This window comes from Arvicanthis niloticus, chromosome 4 (genome assembly GCF_011762505.2).
Source record: "Arvicanthis niloticus isolate mArvNil1 chromosome 4, mArvNil1.pat.X, whole genome shotgun sequence".
NCBI classification, from domain to species: domain Eukaryota; kingdom Metazoa; phylum Chordata; class Mammalia; order Rodentia; family Muridae; genus Arvicanthis; species Arvicanthis niloticus.
In genome coordinates this window covers 58,348,382-58,370,611 of record NC_047661.1, presented here as the reverse complement: position 1 = coordinate 58,370,611, position 22,230 = coordinate 58,348,382, and positions in this window count along the sequence as shown.

The window sequence follows — 22,230 nt, the reverse complement described above, 5'->3', positions numbered from 1 at the left end:
AAACCATGACCCCAAGTTAAGATCTTATAAGGTTTTAAAGCCCCAGATCTACAAATAGCTCTGACAAGGTATTCTACAAATCAGGATTTAGGGATAGGGGACTTTGTTAGCAACATGTCTTTGTTGTACATTTATCCTCCTTCAATTGGTTAAGGTATTCAACTGTGGCAGGGAACTTGCCTTGTTTAATATTCATGTTTTAACTTGTCTACCAGGATGGGACTTGTCAAACATTCATGTCTTAACTTGCCAACTAGGATGTCAGTTACACAGATGCATGTCTATTTCTGCTAAGAAGGATGTTAGCTCCCAGGGAGGTCTTGGGAACTTAAACTTTAGCACTTCTCAAAATGGAAGTCTGCTTCCCAATAGTTTATTATATTGGTTTGGGTGTCTCTCTTATGTTGGGTTCCATCCTTGGGGCAATATATACCATAACAGGTTATACACAGACAAACGAGTGCTGTTAGGTGATTGGTTCAGGTCCAAGCTTATTGTGGGTAACTATAGAAAACAGTTCTACTGAGTTCTATTGTGTTTGGTTTCCAAGGGCACAGAAAATATAATCAGACTTGTCATTAGAAAGTTTTCTATTAACAGCAGAAACATATAATAAAGATACCTTATAATATTGGGCTATCCAGATAATTGTTACCCAGGCCTTAATATTTTATCTAGGCCTTAAACATTCTACCTGGTCCTTTAATATGTTACCTAGGCCTTAACATTTCATCTAGGTATTAATATTTTACCTAGGGCCTAACACCAAGTCTTAGCTCTGACACACACAAAACAGAAGCCAGTATACCAGATAAACAGTCCTGGCAAGTCAACCCTGAGGGTAAGTGTTAGGCTATAAGCCTTTGCCTGCTTCTCCATCTCAGTTATAGTTCACTGGTAGAGTAAGAGGTGCCATGGTGCTTATGAAATTAGAGTTCTTAGCTTACTGTCAGAAGCTGAAAAGTACTGATTAAAGAATTTACAAATATTTCATAGTATTCCTTCCCATTCATGAACTCAGAAGAAGATAAGAAAGGGGGCCAGGTGGGTTTAATTGTATTTTGCGTTATGAGTGGAATATAGTCTCTATTTTAAGATTATTTTTCTTCTTGATACTTGTCATGGTCATTGTCACTGTTGTCATTGAGACACAGACCTTTCATATTCCTGTTTTCAAGGAATCTCTCTTCCTTAGAGTTCCAAATAGAGGGACCATATGTTTGTGGCACCTAGCCTGACTGTTTTAAAATTTCCCAGATACTTCTGATGTTTCTTCAATTGGGTACAATCTTTATAGATAGTTGGAAGTACGGTGGTGGCTACTTCACATTTTATGTCAAGTGATTCTCAAATCATAAAACTATCACTGTTATTTGTTTCAGGATATTTGATCTCACTGTGAAACCCAAGATTGTGTTATTTACTGGAAAAAACAATTTCCAGTTGTGGTGTGGCTCAGCACTGGTACTTACCTTTAATCCAAGAGCTTTTTGTTTATTGTAAACAGGATTAAATAAAGTCAAACATAGGTCAAGAAATGCAGCCAGCAACCAGTTGACAGGGAATGAACAGAAGGAAAAACCAGAGAGAGTAAGAGGCATCCAGGAGGACAGATAGAGAGTTGCACAGGAAGTAGAAGGGAGGGACATTCAGTTTGCAGGTTTTTTAAGATAACCTAGAAAAAGAAAGCTGTCGTTTCTCCTTTGAGATAGTGTCTGAGGAGGAAGGTCAGCTGGGTTCTTTCTCTGCCTCTCTAAGTTAGCAGGCTTTCATCCCAGCATTTGGCTCCTAAGTCTTCATTGGTAAAATCAAACAATTGAGATTTTGTTAAAAATAAGTTATTGCTTGGGCATGAGATGGAAGATTGTACAAATGGCATGGAAATTCCTTCAGAACAGGTTTCTGGATAATTAGATTCATATCAAAGATACATCAATGATGTATGGAAAGAAAGTTGTCATTACAACAAAATATATACAGTGATGCAATGGGTTTGGCCCCTGTATTGTTGACAGTCATAATTGTAACAATAGGAATCAGTGAACAAACTCTTCTGTAACTGAAAATGCTGTTCATGTAGATGAAGCCTAGCCCAAATGAACTACACTATGGTGTGCCCTACGCAAAACAATATGAAGAGATAGGCTTCCTACTTAAATAAGAAAATAAATCTGAGTGTATGATAGAATTGGAGATGATTTCATATTTCCTCTAAACAGAGTTCCCAGTTATGCAAAAGGCTAAAACAGAGACTAGAAATAGCAGTGATAACCATTGCTGATGTAAACTGTGGTTGAGTAACCACATTTATACCTATATTAGATATATGATGGACTCAGAAAATGTTAGAGATGACTTGAGATATAGGTCAAATTAGACTATAAGCTTCAAGTCCAAAATATTAAAATAGATGTTCATATGCCCAAAACCCTACACATGCACAAATAGGTACATACAATTAAATTTAAAATAATCACAATAATAATATCTTATGGTCTTCTAAAGGTACAGGGATTCCTGTGGTTGGAACTAGATTCTATAAAAGAAGGCCATGATGGTTAATCTAAAACAATCGTAAGATTTGGTATTCTTATGTGGTTTAAGATACCCATCTTATTCTTTTCTAGATTTCTGTACAACACACAGACTATATGTAAAATACTCACTGCCCAACTTTGATGTTAAGTTAGCAGACAGATCTGAATATTACATGTAGTAAAATAATGCTTTAAGTCTTCATAAACCTTAAATATCCCAAATTAGCCTGAAGACACATGTCAGCAGTAGTGATTTTCAAAATTGCTCTTCTTTCTTTTCAGTTCTCACTATGTGAATGGCAGATAACACTGATGGCTTAAAAGTCATTGCAGGCCCATGTCTAGGCAGTGTACTTAGTTTACTGAACATTATGTCATCACTGTAGTAAGTAGCTAAAGGTACAATTTCTAAAAAACCTAGTTAATTCTAATATTAGAAGGAGAAAAAGGAATGGCGCTCCAGGTAGAGGCAAGAAAGCTGATCAGACTCAGAAGAACACTGCTTGCCATATGCCTTGCAGATTTATTACAAGCACACCTTACAACTAGCTCAGGGGCTTATGTGTGATGTTATTGCAAAAATCGTGATAAGATACAGAACATGAGTAAATGGAGATGTTCAGGGACATGCACATACACTTGAGCAATGGGCCGTTAGTGAAAGCAGCTCATTTTACAATGTTTTATTCTAAATGGTGAAATCCTGGCAGCAAGAATTCAGAAATAGTACAAATGTTCTTAACTTTACAGAAGCACACAAGCACAGTCAGGGCAACACAACGTAAGTTTGTGATGGAGTGTCAAGTGATTTGAGCTGTACAGAAATACATTTGAATAATTCTAGTATTTAAATTTCATGTGTACACATTTTACATCAACAGAGGCTATTTTAAAAATTATTATATACTACAATTAAAATAATTAGTTGAGAAACTGATATGACTTTCAGAATACACATGTGAATTATTTTTGGAACATGACTATAAAAACAATGCCCATTTGTTTACGCTCTAAATATAATTAAGATTTTGCTATTTGGTATTTTATATTCCCACAAATTTATGTTTGCTATAGCATATTTATATACTCTTGGAGTATGTTCCTATTTAAATATTATATACTTACAAAATTATGCACCAATCCTAAAGCTAAAGTATGTTTCATTTCCCTTGAGTGAATGTAGCTGCTTCTTCAGCACCATGTAAGAAAAAAAGCCCGATTATCACTCAGGGGTTTCTCCAAGATACTATTTCCCTCCTCACCATGAAGAACTGCAATTCATAAAGAAACCTCTATTGATATTTAAATGTATTTATAAAAATTTGGAAGATGAGATGTAAAATAACATTGTTCATTGTTATTTTATTATTTGTTATATTTAATGTAGAATAAAATGTTTAATGTGTGTGTGTATTCGGACTGCACATATGTTTATGTACCGTTTGGCTGCCCAAAACCCCAGGAGTCCAGAAGGGAGGAGCATTGGATCCCCTAGAGCTGGAGCTACTGAAGGTAGTATGTTGTGATGATCAGATTCAAGCCCAGGTTCTTTGGATGAGAAGCCAGTGCTCTTAACTGTTGGCATTTCTCTCCAGGCCTCAAATAACACATTTTCCACTCACATTGCCATGTAAGAGCATTAGTTTGAAGTCTACTACATATCATAAATTTTAAAGGAAATTCTGAATACAATAGGTTAAAATATGTGCCACATATGCAGTATGAAAGAAAAACATCGTATTCACATTGATGACATGAGCAATAGGTATACTGTTTGGCTTCTTATTATAAGTCCACATGTATTATTGAAGGAAGCATCAAATTTACTTGTAAATTAGTGAGATAAATGTCCAGTTTTCAAAATTTAACCACCAAAACAAGTGTAAAGTTATTCATAAAGAAACACATGTTCTGTTTCAATATATGTATTCACTGTATGATATCTAAGTAAGATTAGATACATGCATCTTCACCATGCATATTCTTTTATGGTGAAAAAAGTGAAGCTCATTCTGGCTTTTGTAAGTTAGTGCTTCGAATTATCTAGTGTTCTCTATGTGTTTCCACAATATACATTTATTAAATCATTTCAAAATCAAATCTCCTAAAGCTTGTTTTTCCAGTAACTACAAACTTGCTTTCTGATACAAGGATGGAGTATGGAGCAATGTTTTATAGATTGGTAGTAAGTTTAACTCTTATTTTTGGAAATTGTAGTATGATATTTTACAGTGTCCCCATGACCTTTTACATTCTTCCTTTCAGAGGAAGAATCTGTTTCCTATTTGGATAGATTATTGACTGTGCTAAACAGTTATGTCTGGTACAATATCTACCCAGGGGCTTCCAGAAGCACACGTGAAAACAGAGATACCAAATCTTAGAGATCTACAGGCTACATGTTGAGATCCTGTGGAAGTCAGAATAGCTGAGAAGGTATCTGGATGCTATCCATGATGGTTGTCAGACACATGGAGAAAGCTTTGTGTTGAAACCAGAACCCTGCGTCAATCTAACCATGAAAGCCTTGGGAGACGGGGCTGAGAACCACCTAGCTGATCTCTTCCAACCTTTAGATGGTTGACCAGTCACAGAAAAATACTCACTGTGTCTTGTCTTTATTTTAGAGATGATTTGTCTACACAGCAGAGATAGAATTAATTTCTGTTCCTGGAAATTTCAGGAACAAAAATCTGTGTGTTTCATTGGTTTATTGAAGCTATCTCAGGCCACATGATAGGTGAACAGAAGTTTCAACAGCATCAGGTGAATATGGTCTTAAGAAAGGTGCCAGAATATTTTGTATAACTAGAAGAGGAATAGCAAATTGCCACACATGGGCCAGCTGGTGTCAGGGTATTTTATCTGAAACGGATAACCACAGTAGATCATCAGAGGTTATGTGCTAGCAGTATAGTAAATTGGGTTTATGAAGGAGAAATACTTCATTGTTTTTAGTCCTCAAGCCTTAAGCTGAAAAGAATCTCCCCAAAGAAACAGTTCCTAATAAGCAGCAACCAACAGGCTCATCTCAGCTTAAACTTGATTCAGACAGTGGGATTATGGACTGAAAGCTGTATCTGATAAATGACTGGGTGAGATTTAGACTGCTTCAGGAAAGGATTATAAATCAAAACTTATTTTTACTTTAAAGTTCATTCTTTTAGTATATAGCAATTTTTTTTTGGTGGAATCTAGCAAAAATAAACTAAACTCCCCTCTCATTAGATCAAAATGCTGATGGGTTTGAGAGGAAAAATACAAGAAATACATGGAGTGATTTTGCATTTTATATGGCAAACAATAAGAATTATTTTACAGGAACTTCCAAAATTTTTATGTGAAGGTTTGTTTTAGTATGTCAAATTTGATACTTAAAATCTATCAATAAGTATGAGTTTTATCCTTTCTAGATTCCTCACAAACATAAGACATCTTTCAGGTTTTTTAAATGTTTATTTGTAGCGTTTTTCTCAGAGTATATTGGCCAGGCTCTAAGGATGCCAGATAATATAATGAAATCATATGTTATATATGAATTTAATAACGCTATGCTAGCTAGGTAAGCACAGAACAAGTGCCATCTGCCAAGGTGAACAGGTTTCCTAACACAGGAAGTCTCTGGACATAGAATAACTCCAATGTACCACCTCACCATAGCTGTATGAGGTAGCCATGTTGAGAGAATAATCTAGCTTAGTTTACTCAAAGCAAGACTCAGAACCAGGAGGAAATAATAAAACAAGTGTCTTTGATTTATCCCACTATTTGGGGATTCTACATCACCAGAGATATGAAATTAAATAGCCACACACACTCTTTATTTTTTTTACTGAAAGTCTATTCTTATCAGTAGTTCATTCTGTATGTTTTACCTGCTGTGATAGAGACCAGACCCAGGGCCTTGAACATGTAAAGTAAAGCTGTTCACTGAGTTCCATCTTCAGCCCCTAGTCAGTATTCTACAGGGCACTATATTTTTATTTTCAGGGAGCCTTTGATACTAGATGACCAGGAAATAACAGAAGGTAATCAAGAGTGATTTTGACATGTGTTGATCACATTTGGGAATTCAGGTCTAGTTGATAGCATTTTCTGTTTTTTGTTTGTTTGTGGATTTTTTGGTTTTTTTTTTTTTTTTTTTTTTTTTTTTTTTTTTTTTTTTTAGAACAGGATTTCTCTGTGTATCTATCTTTCTCTGTGTATCTATCTCTGCCTGTCCTGGAACTTGTTCTGCAGACCAGCCTGGCCTCGAATTCAGAGATACACCTGCCTCTGCCTCAAAAGTGCAGGGATTAAAGGTGTGCCCTACCACACTCAGCAGTATTTTCCATTTTTATGTCCATATACCTGATGACTCTTCTTCCTAAGCAAACACTTTGGAGTATAAAACCTTTGTAGAAAGGGAGAGGAATGTATATGGACCTGCTTAGGAGCTGTGTCAAAATCTTCAGATGTCTTTGTTTACTTTAAAACTCTTTAGTTTTAAACCATATTGAGTTTTAAAATGACATTATGATCATGCAGCTCTTAGATTCACAAGGATTTATTTTAAGGGTTGTTTAACTTGCCTGATGTTTCTGATATATTGATTCTTTGGTTTTGCAGATATTCCTTAATCTCTGCAAATTAAGATACCTAACTTTTCTTTGCCAGTGTTGGCAAAGGTCACCAATGTTTTGTGTTCAAAGATCATCCTTCCTTTCGTCTGTAAATTGACTGTTAATTTGGAGTTTATAAATTATTTTAATTAACAAAGCCACAGTTTTCTACTGTGATTTAAATATGCTTTCATGTGGGCAGAGAGCATCGTAAGATTTAGTTCAAAGGGGCTGAGGATTTCACCTACTAAAGTCAGCTGCTTCTGAACTTCATGGAAGCTTTGTTTGGCATTACAAAAGCTCAAAATCCTCTCCACCACTTTCAAGTAGCAAGTAATGGTTTAAATTTTGTTCAGTAGATTTCTTAGTGAAGCTTGAAGAGTTTGATTTTACCGGATAAATGACTTAAAAGGTTAAGCAATTCAGCATATTGAATGCATTTTTGCACACCTGTTTTAGGTTGTTTAATGAAGAGGTTTTACTTAAGTTGTATATCCTTAATGGCAGTAGAAGAAATTGATTTAAGTTTTGGCAGGAGTCATGAGACAGAGAAGATAACTTGTTAAGAGGTTTGAAATTCATAGGGAATCATTTCCAGAGGGAACCTGTCAATGAGTCTTCCTAGAAGTTAAAAAGTTTCTTTGAAAGATATAGATAAGATATTGAATGGAAGTGTATATATACATATACAGTATATATATGTATATATATGTATATATACAGTATATATATATATATATATATATATATATATATATATATTCAGAGTTTATTCGAGGTACTGAATTGATTTTTCTCAAACTACATCTAAAATGATTTCAAAGACAGAATCTTCATCTTATGTATTTGTATGTTGCATTCAAGAGTTTGCACATAAATATAATCCCCATAGATTTATTTTTGGCATATTTTAAATGTTAACATTTTAAAATAAAACTGTTACATAATTTGTGATAGAGAACCAAAGAACTTAATGACAGGCCAACGCAGTCACTTTTCAGTTTAAGCATGAGAGTTTCCTTAACATTCAGAATGTTATATTTGGATTGTCACTGTTGAGCTTGGGTTCCAATATTTCCCTTTACAGACTTACATCATTGCATTTTAAATATTTTGTATTCAACATGTCTCTCTGTATATAGTACAATATAATAGTTACAACTCTATCATGCAATACTAAAGTATAATGTGATGCTTCTTGTGTGATTAAAAGTCTTACATCCTTAAATTACAATGCTTACTCATTGGGCAAAGAGTCAGACAAGCTGGGAATGGAATTCCTGGTCTTGTATATTATAAGCACATCTTCCATCAGTGAACTACATCTCCAGCTCTTGGTTTTTTATTGTTGTTGTTTGTGTGTTTTGTTTTTTATTGTTTTTTGTTTTTCTGTTGTTGCTGTCATTTATTTTTATTTGTTGTTGGTTTTGGTTTTGCTGATGGGGTTGCTGTTGGTGGTATAGCAGCAAAGATGATGGTGGTGGTGGTGGTAGTGATGGTGCTGCTGCTGGTTGTGGTGTGTGTGTGTGTTTTGAATATGGTCTCAATATTATAATTTAGATTGGCCTTGCACATGTAATTTTGGTTGGCTTTGAACTTTTAATCTTTTGTTCTAACTTATGAATTCTGAAATTACAAACATGAACCACCAGAGATAAGTTTATTCTTTAAACATACTCATATATGTACTCTTAACATGAATATGTTGTAGTTTTTATATTTGTTTTTATTTTTATTTATTACAAGAAGGTCATGAATCATCACTTAATGTGTCATGGTTTAGGTAAACATTATCATTATAAAGAATGATGCAAACTTAGGTCCTTAGAAAAATTATTAAAAATAAGTGTAAAACATTCTTGAAGTCAGGTATAGTGGCTTTAATACCAATACTCAGAAGATTCAGGCAGGAGAAACCTGTGAGTTTAAGGCCAGTCTGGTATACATAGTGAATTTCACATCATCTGGGGCAACCTTCTGAGAACTTATCTTTTGCTATTGAAAATAAATTTTTTTTTTACTGAGATAAATCTTGGTCAATAATTTGAATATATTTGATGACAATAATATTTCAAATTATAAGATTTAACTATTTCCATGATTACCTCTTGTTTTCAATTTTATCAGTATGAGCATAAAATATTAATTAAACTATAAAGTAAGATTATAAATGATAAATAAGACTAATAATTTTATTACTTAGCAAATCAGAACTATACTTTAAAACACAGTTTAAAAGAAATTACTGGAATATTTTATCCTATTAAAAATGATATGCTTGGTTACAATGAAAATTATCCATATTGCTATATTTTGAGTAGATGTTCCCCAAAGTCTCCTGTGTTAGAGGCTTGCATCAGCCCACAGCACTAGTGGGAGATGATTGAAAAATTGAAGCACTTGGGCCTAGCAGGGAGAAGTTAAGTCATCTACAGCATGTCCATAAAGGGGATGTTTAGACCCCAGCACCAATCTCTATCACTGCTGCCATGAGCAGCTTCCTCTCTCTGCCTGCTCCCTCCTGCTTAAAATTGCTCTTCATCCACAGGGAAGTTGGTGAATCAGTTGAAAGTTCTAAAACTTTGGTCTAAACAAATGCTTCATTATTTTAGTTGTTTTTATTGGCTGTCTTAAGTGGTTGCTGTTTTAATAATGATGGAAATCTTATGAGCACCACAGCAGTGGGTTGCCTCAGTTTGTAATAGTGGAAAGTTTACTAACATAAAGATCAATACCTACTACTGTTTTAGCTGCTTAAGGCATTTCCTTCCCTCTTTACCTAATATGTACTAAGAATATGTATGGTAGTCAACAATATTTAAAAAATATATATTAATATATATTAAACATATGTTTAATATGTTTAATCTTATGTATATATACATATATATATATTAACATATGTTAAACATATATATGTTTAAATCCCAGAATTTCCATATTGTTTCACAGGACTCTGTCTTAGTAAAAGTACATTATTCTTTTAAATAATGGGAGAGGAAGAAGAAAAGCTGTTAAGCCATGAAGCTAATGCCAAGAGAAATAAGTAAGCATTTAAGGAAAAAAATGAAATCTCATGACTTATAGTAAGTTCATGATAAATTGGAGAACCCTTTTTCTGTTTTGAAATTTTTATATTTGAAAAACAAATCATAATAAGATATCACGTTTCTGAGATGTGTGTGCATTCACATGTGTGTTTGTGTGTATGCATGTATAAACTCTTATGCTAATCTCAGTTCATCCATGAATTATTTGACCAAAAGATGGCATATTTAATTATTTTTTTTTATAAATAGGACAGAACGTTGAAAGAAGATGGCAGGAAATCATTAGAATAAGGCTAATGAAGCTAAGTTAGGAGAAAGCCTATGCTTAAATGATGGTCCCAGAAACTGAATCACATGTTTGACTTATATTGAGGAAAGATGACTTCATTTGTGAACATTGTGACATTCAGATAACTGAGGAATGATATGTTAATATATTCAGTATTCTCTTGGTATCTCAAACTTTGCAGAAGTATGAACTGGAGACAGATATGAATGTCATCAGGTCATTCACTAGAAAAGCCTAGAGAAATGGACCAAGAGTTCTTAAGCTCAGTAGTCCAAAACAAAATAACCCAATTAGAAGTTAGCTAAAGAGAATGTTAATATGAAAGGATATCTCATCAAGGAAGATGCAGAAATGAAAGGAAACATGTAATAAAATGTGCAGAATCATGATCTTGGAGAATTTCAAATCAAAACTAGTAATATGACTGCATAGTTAAACTGGGTAAAATTCTAAACAATGACAGTATCAAATGCTGCTAAGGATACTTCAGAATATGTATGGCTTTTGTTGCTTGGAAGAATACAAGATTGTTTAGAAATCCTGGAAGAGAGTTTGATCTTTTATTTAAACCAATTTTAACTATGTAATCATGGTTCCATAATGTTTACCCAAATGAATTGCACACTGGTGCCTGAAAATTATGTATGTGAATATATGTATTACCTTTATTTTAATGTCAACACATAAACGCAATCAGGATGAATTTCTTCCTTTTTAATTTCTTTTTCTTTTCTTTCTGTTTTAAAAATTATTTTTTTCCTTCCTTCCTTCCTTCCTTCCTTCCTTCCTTCCTTCCTTCTTTCCTTCCTTCCTTCTATCTTTGTTTCTTTCTTTTCCTTTCTTTCTTTGTTTCAAGACAGCATTTCTCTGTGTATCCTTGGATGCCCTAGAACTTGTTCTGTAGATCAGGCTGGCCTCAAATTCACAGAGATATCCACCTGTTTCTGCTTCCTGAGTGCTGGGAGTAAAAGCATGTACCTGAAAAGGCCACCACCTGAAAATGTATTTCAATAAATGAAATGACATCCTCAGAAATCTCTGTGACAAGCTAGAAACCTAGTGCAATGGAAACTCCCAAGAATTTAGGATGGTGACCCTAGCTAAGACGCTAAGACTTCCTCCATATTGGAGGATATGGAGCCTGGACTAGCAATCTCCTATAAGCTGGTAATTCTTCCAGTAGAGTTACTGGGACATCAACCCAGCTCCCAAATATATATATATACATATATATATATATATATATATATATATATATATATATATATATATTTTTTTTTTTTTTTTTCCTACAAGATGTGCTGGGGTAAAGATGGCACAGAAATTGTGAGAGACGCCAACTAATGATTCATCCAGCTTGATACCCATGCTGTGAGAAGGAATCCAACCCTGGTCACTACCTGGAGGCACAGGAACTAGAGACTGGATAGCCCAGAGACATAGGATCGAACCAAACACAACTGGAAGAAAAAAAAGTCAATGAAAAGATATTCTGTAGTACTCATGTAATACTTCACCCAGCAACTGATGGAAACAGAGGGATTAGGCAGAACTTGGGAACTCTACAGAAAAAGTAGAGAAAGGAATGTAAAAGTCAGGGGTCAAGACACCACAAGAAAACACACAGAATCAACTAACATGTACCCACAGGAGCTCACAGAGACTGAACCACCAACCAGTACTGACATAGGTCCTCTGTACATATGGTAACAGTTGTGTAGCTTGGTCTTCAAGTGGGACTCCTAACAGTGGGAGCAGGAACTGTCTCTGACTCTGTTGCCTTTGGGACTCTTTTCTTCTCCTAATGGGTTGCTTAGCGTTTCCTTAATAGGAGAGGAGGTGCACATTTTACTGCAATTTGATAATCCATGGCTGGTTTGTCTCCATGGGATTTGTGCTCCTTAAGAATGAAGGAGAAGTGAATGAGGAAGCAGGATTGGAGGATGGGGTGCTGTTGGGAAGTGGGAGGTAGGCCACACACTGAGCAGAGAGGGAGAAAATGGTTAGGATGAGTGTAGTCAGGTAAAATGAGAGAGAGAGAGAGAGAGAGAGAGAGAGAGAGAGAGAGAGAGAGAGAGAGAGAGAGAGGTAATAACAAAACATATAAAAAGCCTCTAGGACAACTATGCAGTGGAGTGTTTTGGGTTTTTTTTTGCTCAATAGTGATGAGCTTCTGTGTCTCCAGAAGCTAAAGAGATACTCATACTCTGCAAAATAGAATGAAGCCAATCTCACTGTGTGTAAAGCTTACTCCAGCAACCTGCAAGCCTGGAAAATGTGACACTGTGAAGACTTTGTGAGGAGAGAACAATGCATTGACCAAACATGGGGGATTTTACAAGAATGATCTGTGCTAAATGACACTTAAGTGGTGGATTCATGTTCCTGTTTGGGCATTTCTGCTAAAAAGCGAGTCCTACTGTAAACTGTATGTTGTAGTATATAAGAGTATCAATATTGCCTGGTCAGTTATAGCCAATATACAACACTCATGCAGAATATTATGCAGGGGAAACTTTGTGGGAAAGTAAGACAGATAGTGCCTCAGTACAGCAAGAACTATAACACGCAGCTAAGGAATGCCGAGAGACAAGAAACAGTCTTCTGCAGAACATAGTGTGACAACTGGTCAGTCATGAAAACATGTGTGCAAGTAATATAACACAGATCGAGCAGGTTATTTTTATAAGCACCACCCGAACACACATGTAATGAAATACATTTAATGAGAAAAAAAAGTCATAAATTTTTGAAAGAGAGCAAGGGAGTTTAGGAGCGATTAAGAGGAAAGAAAAGAAAGGAAGATACTAAGACAAAATCATCTGTTAATACTGAATATAAAGTAAGATATTTGGATAAGGATGCCCTTCTGGAAGAGTTAACAATTTCCGTTGCTGTGTGTGGCAGGAATTTCTCTGCTCAATCTATTTTACCAGTGAAGCAGGAGGCTTGTGATTGGACAGTGAAAAGGCAGGTGGAGCTAAGACCGGGGGAGGGAGGTGGGGGGGGGGGGAGAAAAAGACACAGGAGGACAGAGGGGTAGGAAGGTGAAAATGGAGGTGCACGGGAATCCACGTGGCTTTAGTAGCCTCAGGTAGTTATGCATATCAAAAGGTTAGGATAACTGGAATAACTTGTCTAAATTGTGTGGGCATAGTGTGTATTTAGATTTTATTGATATATAAATCTAACTGGTTAACTATAAGCTTTGAAAGTTTTGATTTTACCGGGTAATAGGTGTTGTGGTGGGTGGCTGATGCAGGGTGGAGGATCATTGTGTGAGGCCCTGAGGGGAGCTCTGGCCCTGCTGGAGAGCCTGCTGAGATGAGTACACCAGGCTGCTACAAGGAGAGCCGGGAGCAAGCCCGTCATCTCTTTGGTCATCTCTTTTTTAATACCTCCTGCTACAGCTGTGTGCTGTGAATTTCATTGCATCATGCCTAGACAAATTCTGACTTAGGTTTTAGATGTAATCCTTATTTTGAGACTTTGCCATGATAATTAACTGCTGTAAAATGAATGTGCAATGCTTTAACTAGCATCGAAGCCAAGATTTTTATCTTCACAATATGGAACCTACAGAATGTTGATTGTGCTAGTTTGCTTCTCTGTTTGTGTGATAAACACCATGACCAAAAGCCTTCTGGAGAAAATAGAGTTTATTTTGGCTTAAATGTTACATAGTCCATTACAGAAAGAAGCCACGGCAGAAGCACAAGATGAGAATATGGAGGTGTGAACTCACACAGACGATGAAGGAATGTTACTTATTGGAGTGCCTTCAGGCTCACAGTCAGATACCTTTCTTATATAGCACAGACCTGTCTTCCTAGGCATAGTGCCATCCATTGTGGGTTGATACCTCCTACACCTCTGACACCAATTGAAAAAATACCCCACAGATATTCACAGAGTCCTGTCTTGCAGCTGCTATTTCTCCATTGATATCCTCTCTTTCTTGGTGTGTCACATTAACAACTGAAGATAATTTTGAAACTGACCAAATGGAAATGCTCAAACTGTTTCCTAGTGTCACCTTTACCTGTAGACAGCTGCGTGAGATTATGTTTTTATTTCATACTTTGTTGGTGAAGAAGAAAATTCTGTTAGCAAGTCAGTTGAAAAATAGTAGCCAACTCTAAGTCAATAGTGATATAGATGAAAATGTATTCTTTTTCTTCTTTCTTCCAAATTTTACAATGACAACAAATGAACTTACCTATAAAATATGGCCCACAGAGTGCACATGTTGCAAAATGATAGTTCACGTTAAATACTGTCAAGAGTGATGGTGGCAACATGGGATTTAGGAGACGTTTTCTATAGTTTGAGTGATTTCCAATTTTAGCTCACAGGCTTGAATTATGTAAGCTCTTGTGCACTGTGCATGTTTCTGCAGAATAAGAGGAGAAAACATCTATTCAGTTGTTCAAAAGGGAACCTTTACATCTCAATACATGTAGGTGTTCTCGGTTTCTACTGGGTGGGTATGCAAACTGTTCAGAGAGAGGTGTAGCTTCAGTATGTGTGGGTGATAGTCCTAGGTTTCCAAGTTTATTATTAAAAGAGGGGTGTGTATATAACTCAAGCTAAGTGGAGTCAGGGGCCTCTAAGCTCTTTTCTATGCTTGACTGCCTTACTCAGAACTAAGCATTCCTCTTCCTTTCTCCTTAGCGTTATGGGTACATTAGGGGAACAATTACTTCTGCCCTACAGTCTCCAATTCCACCTTTGACATACTGCCTTGCCACTGGCCCAATGGCTACAGGGCTAAATATTTTCATGTTGAATTCTCTTCTTTTGAGCCAAAAATCAACCTTCTCTCTTAAATTGATCATCTCAGGTATTTTTGCTTTTATAATGGAAACCTAATCAACAGTGAAAAAGATCAACTTTCGTCAAAACCAGTATGATGTTTAAATAAATGGAAATGCTTTAAACTGGTAAATAATAATATATTTTTCAAATTCTATAATAGTCATAAAACAATAAAAAAGATGAGTTTATTTTGAAAGTAAAACAGAAAAAAATAGTAATAGGGTTGAATGAAAAAAGATGTCTTCAATATAAAGATTAGTAACAAAGTTCAGTCTATAGGTTTTTGTGGGGCTTGTTTTGCAGTGGCTGTAGGCAGCAGCCTCCTTCACATTTCATATAGCCTGATGCTTTATGGAGGTCTACAAGGGATTTTAGACACAGCTTTCCAGAGATCCTCCCATCTACAGGCTCATATTGTTTCCAGTCTTTACCATAGATAGGTACACAGAGGGCCTTTGGTTTTAGGCACAGTTAAGAGGTCTCATTGGCCAGGTCATTATGTCATTCCACATTCAATGAGGTGATTACAAATGAACTTCAAGGCACAGCATCCAATAAGCAGTCTATTCCCAATAACTGTGAAATCCCCATGTTCTCTACTTTATATGGCTTCTACTGTGTAATTAAACCCACTAAAATGTACATATTATACAAATAGATGAATAATTAGCAGCCAAGTGTGTTAAATAAAAGTCTAAAATCATCAGCCACACATTACTGTGACAATCTGTAATCCTGGCACTTGAAAGGCTGAAGCAGGAGGATCATTGTGGATTCAAGACCAGATTAGGCTACATGACAAGATCCTGTCTCAAATAACAAAGTAAGAAGAAAACATAAAAATAAATTTAATAACTAGAAAACCTTTAATAAGATAATGCTACTGTTTGTGAATTTATTGTGGCACTATTTTCAATCAAGGCCAGTTTTCTGGTGAAAGATGAAAGAGGCAAACTCACAGACCAATGGTGGCAATATGTCACGGGGCCATTCTGAATGCAGTTTCTGCATTTAAGATGTTTCATCTTAAAACCACATGCATCTGGATTCCAAAGGTTTGCCCAGATCAAAGCAAGCCTGCTGAATCCAGTCTACATTGCAAGTCTATGCTCACTTCTGCATGGCCCTGAAGCCTTCTGCTGACCTTTACAACAGTGATGCATTCTCATTCTGCAGGTGCAGCTATGCCAGTCTCCTGAGAACTTCTGTGCAAGGTCTCAGGAGAGAGGGCTCCATCTCTCAGGAAAACTGGGAAGATGTCCATTGGCTGTCTGGGCAAGAAGAAAGGTCACAACTTTTGGACACCTATGTCTGCCTACTCTTATGTGCTACTTAAGAAGCTGCTGGGGTCCTGGTGCCTCAGCCTGTTACTACAATTCTTAGCTTGTATACCAGACCATGCTTGCTTCTGTCACCTTCTTCTAAACTTTGGCTATCATGGTGAGTGGGTCACATTTGTGTGACCATTGAAATTAATTGGAGAGACACTCCATGTCTCTAAATTCAGAGGGCTGGAATCCTATAGCATACACAGAGAGAGCTAATGACTTCATGACCAAGCTGCATCAAGAGCCATTGTGTTTTTCTTTCCCTCTTTCCCTCTCTCCCTCCCTTCCTCCCTCCCTTCCTTCCTTCATTCTTTCCTTCCTTCCTTCCTTCCTTCCTTCCTTCCTTCCTTCCTTCCTTCCTTCCTTCTTCCCTTCCTCCTCCCTCCCTCTCTCTTCCTTCCTTCCTTTCTTCCTTTCATTTTTTTTTTTTTTTTTACTTTTGATGAAAAGCCGAAGAGTTCTGTAGAAGAGGAGGTTCTTAACAGTATGACACACCACAGCCGTACTCTTTTAAGGAAATTAACCTCCCATTAACCTAGGGAGGCCATCCATATTACCTCCAGCATTAGGAATTCTTGTGTGGAAGTAGACATTACCAGTGAAGGGGAACCTTGGAACAGATATGGGCACTGGTAATCCTTTGCTGCACTATAGCAGAAGTGTAAGTACTGGTGAGTGTCCCATACTTCTGTCTAAAAGCAGGCAGCTAATTACAGCCTCCAACAGAGCCAGGTTCAGGGCACATGCTCCCACAATTCCTCATCTATCCTGTTCTGTGGAGCTTGCCTTGTAGCCTGGTACGTTGTGTTCAGTGTCCACATGTTTCTTATGCTAGGAGGTGTTCATTAACTGACCAGACAGCCAAAAGTGTATTCTGGAGCATCCACAGTGGGAGGATGATGGCCTACTTACTTAGGTCTTCTAAAGAAGCAGCTATACCTTTGTATTCTTTAAGGTATGAAAAGAGACCACATCTATTTAAAGACAGACTAGAAAGAAATAGTCACTCAGATGAAACTAGTTTATTTCAAGTTTTTAATTTTAAAGGTGCTAGGGGATGTGCCTTGGCATATGCTGTACAAGTGAACTATATCCACAGCCCCATATGTCATTTTTAAGGGAGAAATTGATTAGCATTAAGATTCATGTGTGTTTTGCTTTGCGTAGACTGATTTAGACTTTATTTTTGTCCTGCCCACAGTGAGAGTATATCTCCACTCATGTTGGCCAGGTCAGCATCCGGATTGGCAACCCCACATGAGAATTCTGTGATTTAGATTACGGCTTTCTGCCAGATGGCCAGATGCTAAGTGACAAAATCATTGTAGCGGCATATGGCCCCTTCAGCAATATTTAACAAGGCATGTATTCTCGTCAACTTTTGTAGACCTGGAACCCTTGGTCCTTGTTAAGTGTGCCAGAGGCTCTTGCCTTCGATCTTTCTACCCTGGTTACATATTCAGCTTGTGTTCTTCAAACCCTGCAGTGTGAGCAGGCATGTGAAGGCTGTTAGTGATGGGTAGCTGGCTTCTGTTTACCTAATGTAGTACAATTAGTACCTACTATTAGCTCTTCTGCCCTGAGGTGCTCATCACAGACAAACAGGATGCTACAGATAACTATGTACATATGGGCACTACGCCTTTGGAAAGGAGACCATTTACCTCAATGTCCAAGTTTGTAAATGCCATTTGTAAATATGCATTAAGCTGGAGTGTACACTTGATGGAGTGGACAGATGTCAGCATTCCTTCTTCAGCGACTGTCAAGTGTAGAATAGGATGCTCACTCTGTTAATTCTTCTACCAGATGTTTTGTAGGTTATGGGGCAATTTATGATGGGTCTGTTGTACCATCAGAGTCCCTCCCATGCTAACATCAGTTGGATATGATTATTGATTTAAAAATTAATTGATTATAAATACATTAAAAATAAGAAAACATGTCCTGGAATTAAATATTACATACCCTCCCCCACACACACACCTCCCAGTACAGACTGGCCAGTGTGTAAGTCTTCAGGGACTCTTGATTTTTACATGTTTTGGTGTTATAACTAACTCTGGATTCACCACCCTGCTGGTGGAAATGTTCTCTCCGTTGATTATTGTAAGAATCCCAAGTTAGAGTCTTCAATTTGATAGATCTACCAGGTATCAACTGCAGGAGTTTAACCCTACAGTTCCATCTTTATCATCCATTCTATCCTTAAGCACTCTAAGTACATGTGTATTCACAGTAAACGATGAGGCCATGTATGAGATCTGTTGGAGAAACCTCAATTTCAATGCCCAACCTATACTAACCTCCTGCCTGCTGATCACATACAAGTTTACACAAGTTATCCTATATGTATGCTGGTCAGAGACTGTCTCTCTAAAGAAAGAACTGAAGGGGTCATCTTCCAAAATAGTTCTGTCATTTGGCCATCTTGATGGATGCCAGGTCTAGGTAGTACATCTCCCAGCGAATGCTACCAATGGTTACCAGCCTGTCTAACATGAATGGAGATGTTTTTGTGCCTCACATGAATATTTCCCTCAAATTCAATAGAGTACAGAGTATTGATCCAATAGATATTTATAGAAACTTTTAGCTTACTCCCACACCTTTTCTTTCTGGTCAGATATGTCACCACCATTTGTCCTGAGAAAGCTTGGCATAAATATTCTACTCTAGCAGAGCTCATTAAAAATCTTCTTGGAACCATGTAATCACATGGTTAGATGTGATCATAACCATGAAAATTACATGCCTACTGAACCATAATCTTTGATTTCTAAAGATGTCAATGCTGCCATTGTTGCCATCTAGCACGTTATAGCATCCAGTGGTGAACCGGTGCAGCATTGGCTCATAAATTGGGATTAATTGCCGACTACCTATTATATTACCTGGCTTAAGATCTATGAGATGGGAGCAAGATCATGGCCCTTTACTGAGTTAAGGTCTCACTTAAACATCCTCTCTGAAATGATTGGTGCCAACTGTGACTTTGTTCACTGGTATGTGGGTAGGGAAATGGAGGAAGGAGTGTTTACTGAGGCTCATGAGGAGAGAGGTGTGCTAGAGAACAACTAAGAAAAGACTGATATGGATTCTATGTAAAGGATGCTGAGGAAGAAACAGAGAAGCCAGTTATACATTCTTCTCGGTGCTACTGTATGTCAGCCAAGTGTATACCTCCTACACTCACTGGTATATGGGTGAGGAGGTGGGAGATGTTATTCAGTCATAAGAACATGGCTGATGCCAAGGGTGCCTTTGTTCATTGATATGTAGCCAAAGGAATAAAAGTAGAATTTTAGAATTTTTTTCTGGTGTGTGAGGATATGGCTGCCCTGGAGAAGGATAATGGAGAGATGCTTTTGGATCCTGTTGGAGGAGCTAGGGATGGAGAGGAACACTGATTATCTTCTTGTTCTTTCTTTTTTGTTCTTGCTGTCATAGTCTTAGATCTAGAGCTTTAGCATTATCTGACAAGCACTAGATTTCATTGAATCACACACACATCCTTCCCATCAGTAACTGTGGGAGTTTTCTTTGTCTTCAAATAAAGGTGTTTTAAAAGTTTTAACTTCTGAGCTTCTAAACCTTTTTTCGTTGCAATTTATCCAGTCTGGAAGTAAAAAGGCCCAGTGACATGTTAGTGTCAAGGACTTCCAGTCCCATCTCCTATGTAGGGAAAGAATGAAAAGCTAGAGTAGATTCTAATGCTAGCATTAATTTTCCCAGACATTCCATACAGTGCTTGGAAAATGATGGAAGCCTATCTGGCTATTAGCACTAACATAGCTCTTAAGATGGAGACTGCAGGCTAGCTGTGGCAAAGTACTGAGCTTTGGACTCAGTATGTAGCACTAAAACTATATGGTTAGGTATTGGTGGTGAATTACCATTAAAAAGTTTTTCATTTCTTGTTAATGGTTGTTTATGGGGACCAAAACAGTTTTTTTTCCTCTCTTTTTTTTTTCATGCTTTCACTGTGTAGCATTGGCTGTCCTAGAACTTGCTCTATAGATTAACCTGGCTTTGAATTCAGAGATCTGCCTTTCTTTGTCTCTTGGGTGGTTGGATTAAAAGCATGTGTCATTACTACCTGGCTGATTATTATTATTATTATTATTATTATTATTATTATTGTTATTATTATTATTAATTATATCTCAAAAAATTCCTTGACGTAAAGAGAGATGCTTTTGAGAGATGCTTTAAGTCTTCATTTCCAGCTGTATGAAAATGTGAAGAAACTGGTAGTACGCACAAGTATAGAGTACTTCTCTCTCTCTTGTAAGGCTTTGGGTTCAATCCTCAGTATTTAAGGTAGAAAAAATAAGACATGAGGGAAAGTTGAAGAATGTAAAGTTATGATAGTCACCCGAGGCCTTACTAGGAAAGAAAGTCAGTTATTGAATGGCCAGTGTCCACCGGTAGAAGGCTGTATTACATGATGGAGTGACAACATTGGTAATATTAGGAGAAAGGTTCATAATGAGTAGCACTTTTTGTGGCTTAGTGAGTATATGTGTGAGGGGGAGGGGCAAGGCGAGGGGGAGACAGAGTCAGAGGGGAAGGCAGAGGCAGAGGTGGAGATAGGAGGGAGATCAGGGTAGGGTAGTGAGCCTAGCAGGGCCTGCATGCTAGGCAAGTGCTCTCCCTATTTGTTACAGCCACAGTTTTAGATTTTGTGACAAGATCTCTAAGTGGTACAACTGGCCCTATGTTCACTTGTAGTACAGACACATCTTTTATTGGCAGTCTTTTCACCTCAGCTTCCCTAGTTGCTTGGGCTACAGGTGTGTTCCACCATGCCCAGCTTCAGTCTTTAACTATATAATATGTTTTTAGGTAAAGGATGTTTTATTGGAGATGCTTTTAAGTAGAAGCCTCCTTACCTAACATGTGTGAAGCCTTTCTGCCAGAAGTTTCTCTTTGGTACTTTGTCATAATGATACAGTTTATTTCCCTTATAATGAATCAATCTACTTTTCAATCACTATGTGGTAAATCATTTTTTTCTCTTTTTCTAGTTATGCCATATGAGGTACTTTCTAAGTTTAGAATTGTTGTCTAAAATGTTTTTATATTTATTCTGGAACAAGTGCTTTGAAAGAATAAACCAAAATCAATTGTAAATCTGTGTGTTATTGATCAATAAAAGTGACTTAATATCAAAGAAATACTACCTTCAGAATCACCAAAACTGTGTAGTAGTTGGGTATAAATATCCATATGACAATGTTTTTAAAGTACCAAAGTTCATGAGATATTGATAAAATAGATTAAATATTAAAATGTATAGATGTTTCATGTGTAGCATTCTGAGAAATAATATTATAAAGGTGTATGTTCCCGGGGCTTCCCTGGCCTCTGTGTGGCTGCTGCACAAGCTCACCAGCCTACCACCTTTTAGTGACACATAATCCTTCTGTTCCAGGTATACGTCTAGAAGTGGAATCAGTACCTCACAGATATGTAGACAATTGCACATTCAGTGTGACATTTTTCACAGTTTTTAAAATGTAGTCCTTTATATAGCCAACAATTACTTTCCATAGACATATGAATGGGTAAAGAAACAGTGAACTCTGGTGGTTACCGTAAGAT